This window comes from Callospermophilus lateralis, chromosome 7, assembly GCF_048772815.1.
Source record: "Callospermophilus lateralis isolate mCalLat2 chromosome 7, mCalLat2.hap1, whole genome shotgun sequence".
Taxonomy (NCBI): Eukaryota; Metazoa; Chordata; class Mammalia; order Rodentia; family Sciuridae; genus Callospermophilus; species Callospermophilus lateralis.
The window spans coordinates 3,403,691-3,418,897 of record NC_135311.1 but is presented as its reverse complement, the minus strand read 5'-3'; the positions used below and the strand labels follow the sequence as shown (position 1 = coordinate 3,418,897).

Sequence of the window (15,207 nt, the reverse complement as noted above, 5' to 3'; positions counted from 1 at the left end):
AATTAGTGAGACCCTGAGAAACTTAGTGAGACCCTGTCTCAAAACAAAAAAATAAATAAATAAAAAATAAAAAGGACAAGGAATATTCCTCAGTGGTTAAGCGCCCCCTGGGTTCAATCCCCAGTATCAAAAAAAAAAAAAAAAAAAAAGAATTGTACTAGCGACCAGCTACTAATAAAATCTGTCAGATACTCTGTGGGAAACGTTAAAATAAATACATTAACTAATAAAATTAAAATAATAGAATACTAATAAATAAATTAAAAACATTGAATAAACAAATATAAGGCAAGTTAAGGGATCGGCTTGGTAAAGAAGGCTAGTAAGTTGTATTTGACTTAAAGGAAGGCTTGTCACTTGGCTCCAGTTGCGCGGTGGGTGGGCAGTAAGTGAGGCGAGATGCTTCGGAATCTGCCGGGTCTGGTCAGGGTGCCCAAAGGACCATCAGCTCTGCTTCACGCAGACATCCTGAAAATAAAGTTCCAGACAAACAAAAGCTGATTCAGGAGGATAAGGGAATTCCAGTGCATCCGAGGGTGGAGTAGCCGAGCCCTCTGTGCAGAGTCACCGTGGTTCCTACAGCTGTGGAACAGCTTGTGCCATGTATCAGTCGGCCATGGCTTCGTCTCCCAAGAAGCAGGATCGACTGTAGTCATCTCAGCAATCATTTGGTTTAGTTTAATTCAGCTCTCTATGGACCAGTACTCTGATAAATAACTGAGCTCTTCTTTGGGGATCAACATTTATTGACTCGTACTAACTGCCACCCATAAAGCAGACTACCATGAAAAAAAGGAAGACTTGTCATTTTTTTAAAAATATATTTTTAGTTATACATAGACCCAATACCTTTATTTTACTTATTTATTTTTATGTGGTGCTGAGGATCAAATCCAGTGCCTCACATGTGCAAGGCAAGTGCTCTACCACTGAGCCCCAGCCCCCAGCCCAAGGATTATTATTCTTACCAGAAGTCCTTGGCCTGAGACTGGAGTGAGGGGAAGGGAAAAAGAAAAAGAAAACAAGCAGAAAAGGAATGGTAAAAAGCAGCAAAGGAAACTTTAATTGTTCTGGCCATATTGTAGAGGAAGTATTGGAGTGGGGGCCAGAGGTATGCATGACTAGACTGATCTGGTTGCTCCTGCTCTCAGTTCTGGTTCTGCAAAGTGGCTCCAGAGAAGTCCTTCTCACTTTGGGGGCAATTTCCACCTGCTTTTTACCCATCAGATCTGCGATTCTGCAAGAGGGCAATTCTGTTTCTGTGAGATGATAGACTCTGCTCTTCCAGGAGGGCTCCGGACAACTACTGAGAGCTTGCAGGCTGCACTCCAGGGGTCTGAAGCTGCCCCGCTCCCGCAAATCTGGCCCCAGTCTTGAAGGAGGAGGAGATGGGTCAGGCAAATTTTTTAGGGCTAATAATCCTTGTATCACCACTTTTTAGATGAACACTCCTTAAATGATTAACATGCTAATGTGCAAAACTGAGCAGGGACCTGACCCAAAGTTTAATGTAAGTAAGGAGACAGATGCAAAAAGAAGGCAGAGAGACCTTCATTTTGCTTTCAGTTACCCACAGGGCATCAGCAGGTCTAGCCGAAGAGTCACAGCTTTTAGCAAAAGCAGCCTCTCTAAGTCCCTGTAAATCCTGGGTACGTTGAAGTCAGAGGGCAAAGAAGGAATGCACAGGGCACTTGGTGGATATGGGGGAAGAGGAAGGTGCCTGAGAGTTTCAGAGAAGCAGGTGGGAGGATGGGAATAGAGAGCTGGGCTCCGCTTGCTGAGTCTGTAATCTGGGCCTGGTTATCTCAGACGGGTTTTTCTCCCCTTAGTCAGAACTGATGTGGAATGACGATAAAAAGCAGGAACTCAACTGTCAGCACCAAGAGGAGCCTAAGAAGTTATGAAAAAAATATATATCTATCTACATGATGTGGTCGCCTGGGTGGGATCCTAGTACAGAAAAGGGATATGAGATGAAAAAGGGAATGTAATAAAGTTTGGACCTCAGTTAATAGTCAATATCAATATGGGTTCAATAATTGTGACGAAGGTACCATATTAAGGGAAAATGTTAGTGATTGGGGAAATTGGATATGGGTTTATGGGAATCATCTGGAATATCTTTGTAACCTTTCTGTAAATTAGAAACCTCCCTCCCCACATTACAGAGATTAAAACCCAGAGGCACTCCACCACTGAACTGTATCCCCAGCCTTTATTTATTTATTTATTGACTTGCTTACTTACTTTAAGACAGGCTCTTGCTAAGTCGCCAGGCTGGCCTTGAACTTGTTTGTGGTCCTCCCGCCTCAGCCTCTGAGTAACTGAGAAGACTGTGTGTGCCCTGCCTTGGGCTCAATGTAATTCCTAAAAGCAAAAAGTTCATAAACAAAGGCCTATCAATAAAAGACTCAATAGATACATTATAATACATCTATACCTTGGATGTTAGAAGGAAGTAGATTTGTTGTGTCAATAGAAAAAGATCTCCAAAGATAGAATATTGATTTTTAACTTTTTTAAAGGAAGAAATAAGCAGAATGCCATATAGTATTTATGATCTCATTTATAAAGTTAAATACACAGGGCTGGGGATGTGGCTCAAGCAGTAGCGTGCTCACCTGGCATGCGTGCGGCCCGGGTTCAATCCTCAGCACCACATACAGACAAAGATGTTATGTCCACCGAGAACTAAAAAATAAATATTAAAAAATTCTCTCTCTCTCTCTCTCTCTCTAAAAAAAAAAATACACACTCACACATGCATATAGGACCAGCTACATAAAATGTTGTCCAGTGCAAAAATGAAAATGATAAAGGGCCTGTTGTTCACAAGTTAAAAATTTCAGAACAGCAACAACAGCAGAGCATTCAAGCAAGCCTGAGACCCTTCCAAGTATGGTTCCTGTCACACTTGTACACATTATGTGCTATTTTATTTTATTTTGGTACCAGGGATTGAACTCGGGGGCACTCGACCACTGAGCCACATCCTCAGCCCCCCCTACCTTGTATTTTATTTAGAGTCAGGGTCTCACTGAGCTGCTCAGAGCTTCACCATTGCTGAGGCTGGCTTTAAACTTGTGATCCTCCTGCCTCAGCCTCCTGAGTCACTCGGATTATAGGCATGCGCCACACTGCCCAGCTCTCACCCCCTTCTTTGTGTTTTATTCACAGAAAGAGTCTCACTGAGTTGCTTAGGGCTTCGCTAAGTTGCTGAAGCTGGCTCTGAACCATGATCATTCTGCTTCAACCTACCAAGCTGCTGGGATTACAGGTGCTCTTGAAGCCTGCCTTCTCTCCATTCACAGTTGATCCTCATTATTTGATGCCATATTTACCAATTCGCCTACTTGCTAAAATTTATTTGTAACCCCCAAATTAGCACTCATAGTGTTTTCATGATCCACATGGACATGCACAGAAAGGCAAAAAAAAAAAAAAAAAAAATTGAGTCACTGTACAGTCATGTCAGCAGCTTGTCAGATAAGGTGACATTCCATCTTCTTGTTTCGGCTCTTACACTGTAAATAGTGTCCCTTTTGTAGTTTTATAAGTGGTATATTTTTTCTGCTTCTGGAGGGGTGATTCCATTATTTTAAATGTCCCCCAAGCCAGGTGCATTGGTACACACCTGTCATCCCAGCAATGGGGAAGACTGAGGCAGGAGGATCGAAAGTTCAGGGCCAACCTGGGCAACTTAGAGAAATCCTGTCTCAAAATAAAAAATAAAAAGTCCTGGGGGTTTGACTCAATGGTAAAGCACCCCTGGGTTTGACTCCTGTACTGCAGAACAACAAAAACAGACAAAATGCCCCCAAATGTGCTCAAGTTCTGCCTCCTGTACCAGAGTCCAAGAAGGCTGTGCTATGCCTTATAGAGAAAATACTTGTGCTTGATAAACTTTGTTCAGAACACGAGCTATAGTGATGTTGGTTGTGAATTTAACATCAATGAGTTGACAATACATATTAAACAGGTATCTTTAAATGGAAACATGGCGAAGGTATTGATCAGTTGGACACATTGTGACCACAAGCTTGCAAGAACTTAACCCTGAATTTCCCCCAGGACAAATATTTGGTAATTCAGTGTTTGTGACAACTGTACAGAACACAAATACCAAGAATAAAAAGAGTCAACTTGCTGGACTCAGTGGCACGCACCTGTAATCCCAGCTACTTAGGAGGCTGAGGCAAGAGGATCTCAAGTTCAGGACCAGTCTTGGCAATTTAGTGAGACTTTATCTCAAAATAAAAATTTTTAAAAAGACTGGGAATGTAGCTCAGTGGCAGAGTGTCCTGAGTTCCATTCCCTAGTGCTATATGTACACACACAAAAAAGTTAACTCTCTGTGTGTATTAGACTTTGTTGTTGTTGTTGTTTTAATACCCACTGAGCCACATCCCCAACCCTTTTCTACATTTTGAGACCAGGTCTTTCTAAGTTGCTTAGGGCCTTGCTAAATTGCTGAAGCGGGCTTTGAATTTACCACGCTCCTTCCTCAGCCTCTGGAGCTGCTGGGATTACAGGTGTGTGCCACTCTGCCCAGCTAGACTGGGGGTCTTGAAGAGAAGGGAGACTTGTATGTGTCATTTTGTTTTTTTACTCTAAGTATTATCTTACCTTGATTTTCCAAAAATAAATGCAGAAGCGTATATCTCTCAAATCCTTCTGATCTCCTCCATGTCTTAAGCAACACTGAATTAGCTCCTAACCACCTCAAGGCCAGAAATTACCGCAACTACCTCTTTACCTTCTACTCTTTTCTAGTCTTTCTGGAAAACTATTGCCCGATGAATCTTCCCTAAAACACCACTTTCATCAAATCATTTCCCTCTGAAAAGTCTCAACACCTCCCCATTGCCTATTACAGCAAATCTAATTTGCAGTCAATCAGGTCTCAAACTTAGGGCTCCCTGCTCCCCAGTCCTAATGCCTCTACCACGTCTTCTCACTCTCCGTTTCACCTGCCCCCCATCCAGTGCCAGTTTCTGCCTTCATGTCTTTGCCTGTCAATCTCCAGATCCCGCTGCACCACTCCTTCACAGAAACCAACCAACCCTTTCCTCCTCCTCCTCCTCCTCCTCCTCCTCCTCCTCCTCCTCCTCCTCCTCCTGGACTGGGAATTTAACACAGGAGCCTCCTGAGGTGTGTCCCAAGGCACCTGGCTTCTTTCCTCCCCCACCCCTCCTCCTCCTCCTCTGTCTGTCTTTCTGTCTTTCCTGCTGGGGATTGACACAGGGCCTAGCCCACCTACCACTGAAATGCATCACCAGCCCCACTTTCCCTATTTCTGAATTCTTACTGAGCTAAACCACATGATGAGTATTTCACTTATGTTATTTTGAAATCTCTAATTATTCAGTGTATGTTTATTTATTTAAAAACACTTAAGCACTTGCTTAATTACTATTCTAATTACTTGACAAATGTTACCTCATTTAATTTTCATAATGACCTTACAGGGAAGGAGAACTATTTCCCTCTCTGTAAGTCAGGAAGGTGAAGTTTGCAGAAAGTTAAATACCTTGCCCCAGGGCAAACAGAGAGCAGCAGGCACACAACCTGGGTGCCTCCCAATCACTCTCTTAACTCCGTGCAAGTCTGTCTGTGGCTGTAGAAAGGGTTAATTATACGATGAGTTCTTGGGGGAAGGGACAACTGCTTGTAGTCTTTGGGGGCCTCATTTTTATGGGAGGCCGTCACTCCCGGCCCTGGGAATGGATTTGGGACTCAGAACTGAGCATTGAAGGCAAGGGGCATGGCTCAATGGCACTGTGGGTGCTTAGTGTGTGTGAAGCCCTGGGTGTACACACACACACACACACACACACACACACACACACACGAAGCTGAGCACTGAACCAAGCAAAATTCTCTTGATCTTGATCTTGCTAGTTGGCTTCCTTCTCTTTCTTTCTCTCTCTCTCTTTTAAAATATTTTTAGTTGTAGATAGACACAATATTTTATTTTGTTTATTTGTTTTTTTTAATGTGGTGCCGGGGAACGAACCCCATGCCTCCTTCATGCAAGGCAAGCGCTCTGCCCCTGAGCCACAACCCAGCCCCACTTTTTTTTTTTTTTTTTAGCACATATTGACCACACAGAATAAAGGGTTTCAAGCCAGGTGCAGTGGCGCATGCCTGTAATCCCAGCAGCTGGGTCACAAATTCAAGGCCAGCCTTGGCAATTTATTGAGACCTTAAGCAATTTATTGAGACCTTGTCTCAAAATAAAAAATAGAAAGGGCTGGGCACCATGACACAAGCCTGCAATCCCAGCGGCTCCGAAAGATCCCGAGTTCAAAGCCAGCCTCAGCAATTTAGCCAGGCCCTAAGCAACTCTGTGAGACCCTGTCTCTAAATAAAATATAAAAAAGGGCTGGGATGTGGTTAAGCTGGCTTCACACATACTAAGCACCCACCTCTGAGTTCAACCCCCAGTACCAAAATAAGTAAATAAATAAATAGAAAGCTCTGGGATGTGACTCAGTGGTAAAGTGCTCCTGGGTTCAGTCCCCAAAACCAAAGGAAAAAAGAAGAAGAAGAAGAATGAGTTTCATTGCGGCAGATTTGTGCATATAACATATTGATCTTCCCCTCCCCCCTTACCTTCCCTACCCTCTCCTCCCCTTCCCTGGTCCTTTTCCTCTTCTCTAATATTTTTTTTTCTATTTCATATTGTCTCCCCCTGCCCGTATTCCACAGGTGAGAGAAAACATGGAATACTTGTCCTTCCGAGTTTGGATTATATCACTTAACGTGATGTTCTCCAGTTCCATTAATTTTCCTGCAAATGACATGATTTCATTCTTCTTTCATTGTGTGGATACTCATCTGTTGATGGGTACCTCGGCTGATTCCACACCTTGGTAATTGTGAATCCTGCTATGATAAACGTGCGTATGTAGGTGTCCTGATAGTAGGCTGACTTTAATTCCTTCAGATCTATTCCAAGGGGTGGTGTAGCTGGATCATTTGGTAGTTGTATTTTTTAGTGCTGTTCTTCTCCACCCCAGTACTGGAGGCTGAACCCAGGGGCACTCTTCGACTGAGCTATAGTCCCAGCATCTTTAAAATGTTTTATCTTAGACAGGGTCACACTAAATGGTCGAGGCTGGCATCGAATTTGCAATCCTCCTATTTGCAGTCCTCCTGAATAGCTGGGATTACAGGGGCATATTACCACACTGGGCTACTTTTAGTTTTTTGAGGAACCACCATCTCCATTTCCATAGTGGCTACACTAATTTACATTCCCACCAACAATGTATAAGAGCCCTGCCCAACCTTGCCAGCGTTTATTGTTATATTATTGATGATTGCTATTCTGACTGGGGTAAGATGGAATCTCAATGTAGTTTTTTGTTTATTTTGGAGATTGGGGATTGAACCCAGAGGTACTTAACCCATTGATCCATGCTTCAAAGTAGGGTTTGGGGTTTTTGTTGTTGTTGTTGTTTTGTTTGTTTGTTTGGTACTGGAGATTGAACTCGGGGGCACTTAGCCACTGAGCCACATCCCCAACTCTATTTTGTATTTTATTTAGAGACAGGGTCTCACTCAGCACATTGCTTTTACTGAGGCTGGCTTTGAACTTGTGGTCCTCCTGCCTCAGACTCCCAATCCTTTGGGATTACTGGCATGCGCCACTGCACCTGGCTCAAAATAGTTTTGATTTGCATTTTCCTAATGGTTGAAAATGTTAAACACTTTTTCATATAATTATTGGCCATTTGTATATCTTCTTTTGAGGAGTACCTGTTCAGTTAATCTGCCCATTTTTTAAAAAATCTATTTTGCAGTATTGGGGATTGAACCCAAGAACTCCTACATCCTCTACCACTGAGCTGCATCCCCAGTCTTTTTTGTTTTATTTTTAGTCAGGGTCTTAATAAGTTTCCTAGCTGGCCTCTAACTTATGATCCTCCTGCCCTAGCCTCCCAAGTTACTAGGATGACAGATATTTTGCCACTGTGCCCAGCCATCTGCCCATTTATAGATTGAGTTTTGGGCTTTCTTGGTGTTGAATTTTTTGAGTCTTTTATATATTATGTATATTAATCTGCTGTCAGAAGACTAGCTGCAGAGACTTTTCTCCCATCCTGCAGGCTCTAGCCTCACCCACAGTTTTCTTTGCTGAGCTTCCATAGAGAGTCCAAGCCGGGCCTGTCTCTGACTTTAGCCTTCCCATTCTGGCCTCTTCCTCTACTGCCAAGAGTGCACATCGAGTCCTACAACCACAAGAGGGCGAGAGGGACTCAGCTACTCCATTGGGAAGACTCTCCCAGTTACACAGGGGTGAAAGGCAGGATTTCATTCATGCATCTGGGCTCCAGCACCACCCCCCATTCTATTAACTTTGGGTCCTTTCTAAATGCAGTGAGGAAATGCAGTTTTAAAAGTCACACAGGCCTGGGTTTGAATCTTGGCTCTACCATTTTCTGTGCCACCTTAAACAAGTGACTGTAACTTTCTGAGAAACAATCAGGTCTCTGATGATTGCATTATTGCTAAAACCAGATGCCTAACACTGAGCACTTACTCTAAGTCAGGCATAGTTCCAGTACTTCACGGTCAGGACTATGTGTGGTCTTCATAGCTCTATGAGAAGGTGCTATCATTACCCTTATTTTATAAATGAGGAAATTGAGGCACATAGAGGTGAAGCAGCTTACCCATGGCCAGCAAATGACAATCTGGTCAACTTTGGTAGCACTTTAATGAAGATAAAAAGAGACAATGTGAGCCAGGTGAAGTGATGCATACCAGAGACTTGGGAGGTTGACGTAGGAGGATCACAGGTTTGAGGCCAACCTTAGCAATTTAACAAGACTTTGTCTCAAAATAAAAAAATAAAAAGGACTGGAGATGCAGCTCAGCGGTAGAGCACCCTGGATTAAATCCCCAGTACTACAAACACTTTTTTAAAAACACTTTTTTTTTTGTTTTGTTTTAGGTGGACACAATATCTTCATTTTACATTTATGTGGTCCTGGGGATTGAACCCAGTGCCTCATGCATGCTAGGCAAGCGCTCTACTACTGAGCTACAACCCCAGTCCCAACAAACACTTTTATTAAAAAAGGTAATGTGTATAAAATACCTGACATAGGAAGGCACTCTATAAATGCCCGTTATATTAGTAAGGATTAGATTTGGCTGCATAAACCAGAAAGTTTAACTAAGTAAGAGTGGTTTAAAGAAACTAAAAGTCTATTTCCCTCTTATGTGGAAAAAGGCCAAGACTGGTAGAGCTCAACTTCAAGTTTTAAGAATGGTCGAATCACCCCATGTCCTCAGGTCTCGGTCCCCGCTAGCTCTCTGCTCTGCTGTCCGGAGCCCCAGATTCCATTCCCGGGGTTGCCTCCTGAGAGGGAGCACTAGCTGCGTCTCTAGATTCCACATCCCAGTTCTGGACGCGAGGAATGAGGATGAGGCAAGGTCAAAGGGCGACCTCTGAGTGTACCCAGCCTGCTGAAGGACTTTCCACCCGCGTCCCACTGCCACCCTCCTACAGTGGAGCTTGAAGATAGCTTTCAGCTGGCATTGTGTGGTCCTTGATCTAGGTTAGTTTCTGTTACTACAGAGGTGTGAACAAGGGCTGGGGATGTCTACTCTCCACTCTCTCGATGGTGCAAACGTTGAAAAGTCTTTACTCACTTGTCAGCTCTTCACTAAGCATCAACTGGTGGCCAGAAGCCACAGGCAGCAGGGCACAGTGGAACCCATCTCTGGTCCAGCGACTTGAGAGGCCCAGGCAGGGGGATCACAAATTCAAGGCCACCCTGGGCAATTTAGCAAGACCTTGTCTCAAAATTTCATAAAATAAAATTAAAAGGATGCGGGTTGTAACTCAGTGGTAGAATAGCCCTGGGTTCAATCCCCAGTTCCTCAAATAAATAAGAAAGAAAACGAAAAAGAAAAAGGTTCCTGAGATAGACCAGTGAAAAAAGTATGCTCCCAACCCTCGTTTAGCTCAAGTCTAAGGGGAAGAAGTGCATTCTTTGAGAAGATGGCCAGCTATTCATTACCAAACAGTTGTGGTTCCGATTAAAGAAAGGGGTTCCCTGGAGCACGGGAGAGTCAAGGAGGTTTCAGAGGTGAAGTACTATTAAACTAAGAGCGGAAGGAGGGAGGCCTAGTGGGCGTACACAGGGACAAGGCAAGGATGTGTGAGAGTGCCTGCAGGCCACGGAGTGGCAAGATCCAAGACACAGGACACAGCTGGAAGAGGAGGCCAAGGAAGCAGGAAGGCACTGAACTGTGAATGACTTCATAGGCTTTTTTTTTTTTTTTTTTTTTTTTGGTACTGGGGATTGAACTCAGGGGCACTTAACCACTGAGCCACATCCCCAGCCCGACTTTGTGTTTCATTTCAAGGCAAGTCTCACTGAGTTGTTTAGCACCTCACTTTAGCTGAGGCTGGCTTTGAACTCATGATCCTCCTGTCTCAGCCTCCCAAACCACTGGGATTACAGGCGTGCACCACCATGCCCAGCTTCATAGGCTTTTTATGACCAAAGTTTAACTCAAGTCTGTTAAGTGCTAGGGAATTATTGAAGAGTAACATGGTGAGATTCTCATGATAGATGGTGGTAAAGAAGTTTAAGATTTTAGAAGAAGTAGCCTCTGTTGGGAGGCTATTTTGGCAGTTTAAGTAAGAAATGAGGGCTGGGGATGTAGCTCAGTGGTAATGCACTTGCCTACCATGTGTGAGACCCTGGATTCAATCCCCAGTATCGCCAAAAAAAAAAGTAAGAAATGATTAAGTCATGATGGGGCAGATAGGAAAAGTCAGAATATGAGAGAAAAGAACAGACAACGTTTCTCCTCTGGCCATAGTAGCCAAATCCTTCTGGATGGTAATGATACAATTATCTGGCAATTATCTTCTGTCTGGATGAAAATAGCATTGATCTGCCTCCCATAGCTCAATCTCCCCCCGGGGAGAGCTGGTCCTCTCTGTCTCATGTCCACTGGACCACATCTCAGCTTCTGCTGTGGTTTACATGTGACCATGAGACGGAGCTCTAGCTGAAAGAATATTAAAGAGAATAATTTAATTAGTGCTTCTCAAACCGTATGTGAGGAAGGACAAGTTTTTTTTTTTTTTTTCTTTCTAATTCTTCATGGACCAAAATTTGTGAGATGTACTGCAGCAACTGAAAATGTATTTTAAAAAGGGAAAGATATCTAAAATTGTGAGCCCAAATTGCTTTATTAGATTTTTTTTGGTGGTGGCAGGGGGCAGATGCAGTGGTACACACCTTTGAAGTGAGAGATTTAAAACCTCTAATCCCAGCAGCTCAGGAGGCTGAGACAGGAGGATCACAAGTTTAAAGTCAGCCTCAGCAACTTAGCAAAGCCCTAAGCAACTTAGTGAGAACCTGTCTCAAAATAAAAATTAAAAGAGTGAGGATGTGGCTCAGTGGTTAAGCACCCCTGGGTTTATCCCTGGTACCAAAAAAAAAAAAAAAAAAGAAAAAGAAAAACAGACTGTGGGAGGAGTAGAGCAATTACCCAGCATGCACATGACCCTAAATTTGATTATCCCCAATACCACAAAAGAAAAAAAAATTAGTGAAGAATTCCTAATGTTAGATTAGTGGCTTTGGGGACCAAGAAAACTTCCACTCCTGACGCTCAAATCCTATGCAGCATCGGGGTATCAAACCTTCCTTGCTTTCAAGTTTGACCTCCTCAGGACTGGCAGGCCAATCCAGACTTGGCAATTTAAAACACACTGACACCACCTCAGTAAAGCCTTCTCCAGCATACTGTGTGAGAAACAGTAGCAGGGACGTATTTGGGACCGGGAAGAGGCAGAGTCCCCACCAGGTTAAGATTTTATGTCGGCCTAACACAGGCCTGTATCAACTGTGCTTATTATTTTATTTTATGTTTTTATTTGAGGGATTGAACCCAGAGGCTCTTAAACCCTAAGCCACATCCCCAGTCTTTTTTTATTTTGAGACAGAGTCTCCCTAAATTGCCCAGGCTGACCTTGAACATGTGATCCTCCTGCCTCAGCCTCCTGAGTAGTGGGGATTACAGGTGTGAACACCTTGCCTGGTTTAGGAGCCATTATTTTTATTTGGGTCCATTCTTATTTGGAGCCATTATTTTTATTTTATTTTAATTGTGATAGCAATTAGTCTATCCTAACTAATACACATGCTGCTATCATTTTTTTTTTTGCATAATTATATTCAGAAAGAAATTCTCAGTGAATCTTTGAAGTGAGAGATTAAAAACAAGCTGTTGGATGGAATATGGTAAACAGGCTTTGGATGTTCTCAGAGCAATGGGCAATGACGGGGGAAATGTCTCCGTGTGAGTTGGTTCTGGAATACTAAAGTACTTGTGCAGTTAGGCCTTACTTTGCAGAATCCCGTTTTATGGTAAGATGTCATTTGGAAAAACGTTGGAAGATTTTTTTTGGGTTCAAATATTAAAATTGTATAGTTGAAGGGTGCCGCAGTCTGGCTGGGCACAAATAACCGAGCCACCACGAGGCACTTGTAGGTTCAAACAGGAACTACTTTTTTTTTTTTTTTTTTTTTTTTACTATTTATTTTTTGGTGGACACAACATCTTTGTATGTGGTGCTGAGGATCGAACCTCGATCGAACCCGGGCCGCACGCATGCCAGGCGAGCGTGCTACTGCTTGAGCCACATCCCCAGCCCAGGAACTACTTTTATTGCCTGAACTCTCACCGGCACAACACGCTCTCTCCCCGGGAACTCTCTCCACCTTCAACAGGGCTCCGCTCCGGGAGAACTCAAGGGGAACTCCACAAGAACTCAAAAGTAGCGGGTGCTGAGGCAGCAGGAGCCGCCCTATTACCCGACAGCAGGGGTCTATATACAACTGAATACACAGCCTGTTTCAATCAGCATCATCCAGTCACAGCAATTATACACAGCTTAACTTAATGATCACCATCTTAATGGCTCGCTGGCGTCACCTCTCAACCACTCCTTCTGGCAGCATGCCAGGTGCCATCCTGACGCAGCTGTGGCTCTCAACAGAAGGGGTACAGGGACCTGCCTCATATGTAGTACCAACTCGTTCAAATGCTAGTTGATTCTGAAGCTGAATGTCCAAAACTTACTGGAGAAGGCTCTTCCTCTGGTCAGGACTGGGATGAGGGGGGTCTTCTCTAGGCAGAGGTCATAGGCTAAGGACCTCTCACATTTGCTTAGTGATGGTAGCTACTTGCCTGTAGAGCCAGAAGTCTTTCTTTCTTTCTTTCTTTTTTAGAGAGAGAGAGAGAGAGAGAGAGAGAGAGAGAGAGAGAGAGAGAATTTTTTAATATTTATTTTTTTAGTTTTTCGGCAGGCACAACATCTTTGTATGTGGTGCTGAGGATCGAACCCGGGCCGCACGCATGCCAGGCGAGCGCGCTACCGCTTGAGCCACATCCCCAGCCCCCAGAAGTCTTTCTTGAATTATAATTTCCTTCCTTCAATCCCCCTCTCAGTCCAGGTCTGTAATCCCAGAGACTCCAGAGTCTGAGGCAGGAAGATCACAAGTTTGAGGCCAGCTTCAGCAATTTAGCTGAGGCCCTATACAATTTAGCCAGGCCATGTCTCAAAATAAAAAATAATAATAATAAATTTTTTTTTTTTTAAAAAGGGCTGGGATGTAGCTCAGTGATAAAGTGCACCTCACCTTCCCTTCGATTCCCAAAACCAAAAATGAACAAATTTTCTTTCTTCTGTAGTCTCGGGATTTTTCCTTCCTCTCTCTCTCTCTCTCTCTCTTTTTTAATATAGTTAGTTGTTGATGGACCTTTATTTATTTATTTACATGTGGTGCTGAGAATCAAACCCAGTGCCTCACACATGCCAGGCAAGTGCTGTTCCCCTGAGCCCCAGCCCAGCCTCTCCTTGCCCCTAATGGAGGCAGTGAGGAGGGGTAACTGGCAGTGTCGCCAGAGTCATAAACAGAAAGATGACTACACATCCACTTTCTCAGGACGAAAAGGGAAGAACCCATATGCCTAGATTGGCTATTTCTTTCAAGCCAGACAGCTGGCCATCCAAAGCAAATGTGTGAAGTTAAAGAGGCTATCAGCTCTCAACACCCTAAAGCTTTATTTAATTAGGTATTTCATTTATCTCTTGACCTCCACAGACACTGAATAATTAACTGACCTCTCGGATCGATGCCACAAGGCAGCCACCATCCACTAAGATCAACTTAAGAGAGGCTTGGATGTGGGCAAGAGCATGGGTTCTTCTGACTGGTTTCAGTCACTGAATGATCCTGTGCACACAACTTTTCCATTTTCTCCTCTATAAATGGTGAAGGGGATTGTTTTCCTCCCAGGAGAAGATGGTATGTATTTTCCATAGAAACGGGCTAATCTATGAGAAAAGTTCACTGAAGACCATGCTAGAGTAAAAAGCATCTTAATTTAATCCTGATAAAAGGTCAAGCTCTTCAGATTTTTAAATGAAAAACACAGAAGTAAATGACTAAAGCAAAAATTTAGAAATCTATTTGCATTCAATATTATAAGAGGATAAAGTAGGAAGGAAAGTAAAGAAGGAAGAAAAACTTTCAGGAAAGCAAGTGGGGAGCAAGAAAGAAAATAGAAATTGGGGTCAGAGAGAAGTGATAAGAGGAAGGAGATAGCTGGGCGCGGTGGCGCAGGAGGCTGAGGCAGGAGGATCCCGAGTTCAAAGCCAGCCTCAGCAATAGCGAGGTGCTAAGCAACTCAGTGAGACCCTGTCTCTTAAGTAAAATACAAAATAGGGCTGGGGATGTGGCTCAGTGGTCGAGTGCCCCTGAGTTTAATCCCTGGTACAAAAAAAAAAAGAGGAAGGACATAGTAAGTGGCGACTTTTCAGAGGCTGCTGTGGAAGTCTAAGAGATGATCTCACTTGGTGAGAACAGCTGCAGGAAGGACACAGGGAAACTGAGAATTACAGGGTATTCAGGAAGAAGAACTGAAGGAACGAGGCCACTTCTATATACTCTTCTTGAAAAAAACACTTTTTAGTTGTAGTTGGACACAATACCTTCATTTTATTTATTTATTTTTATGTGGCACTGAGGATTGAAACCAGGACCTCCCACGTGCCAGGCCAGCGCTCTACCCCTGAGCCCCAGCCCCAGCCCTACTGCTATACACTCTTGATGTACCTTAGACCTCACTCATTATAGTCTTTATTATACAAAATTGAAATGA

At 43.5% G+C, this 15,207-nt stretch overlaps 1 pseudogene; it reads left to right on the top strand.

The window, feature by feature from the left end:
* The first annotated feature begins 399 nt into the window (after positions 1 to 399).
* LOC143403484 (cytochrome c oxidase subunit 7A2, mitochondrial pseudogene) lies at positions 400 to 652 on the top strand (annotated as a pseudogene).
* Positions 653 to 15,207: the final 14,555 nt, after the last annotated feature.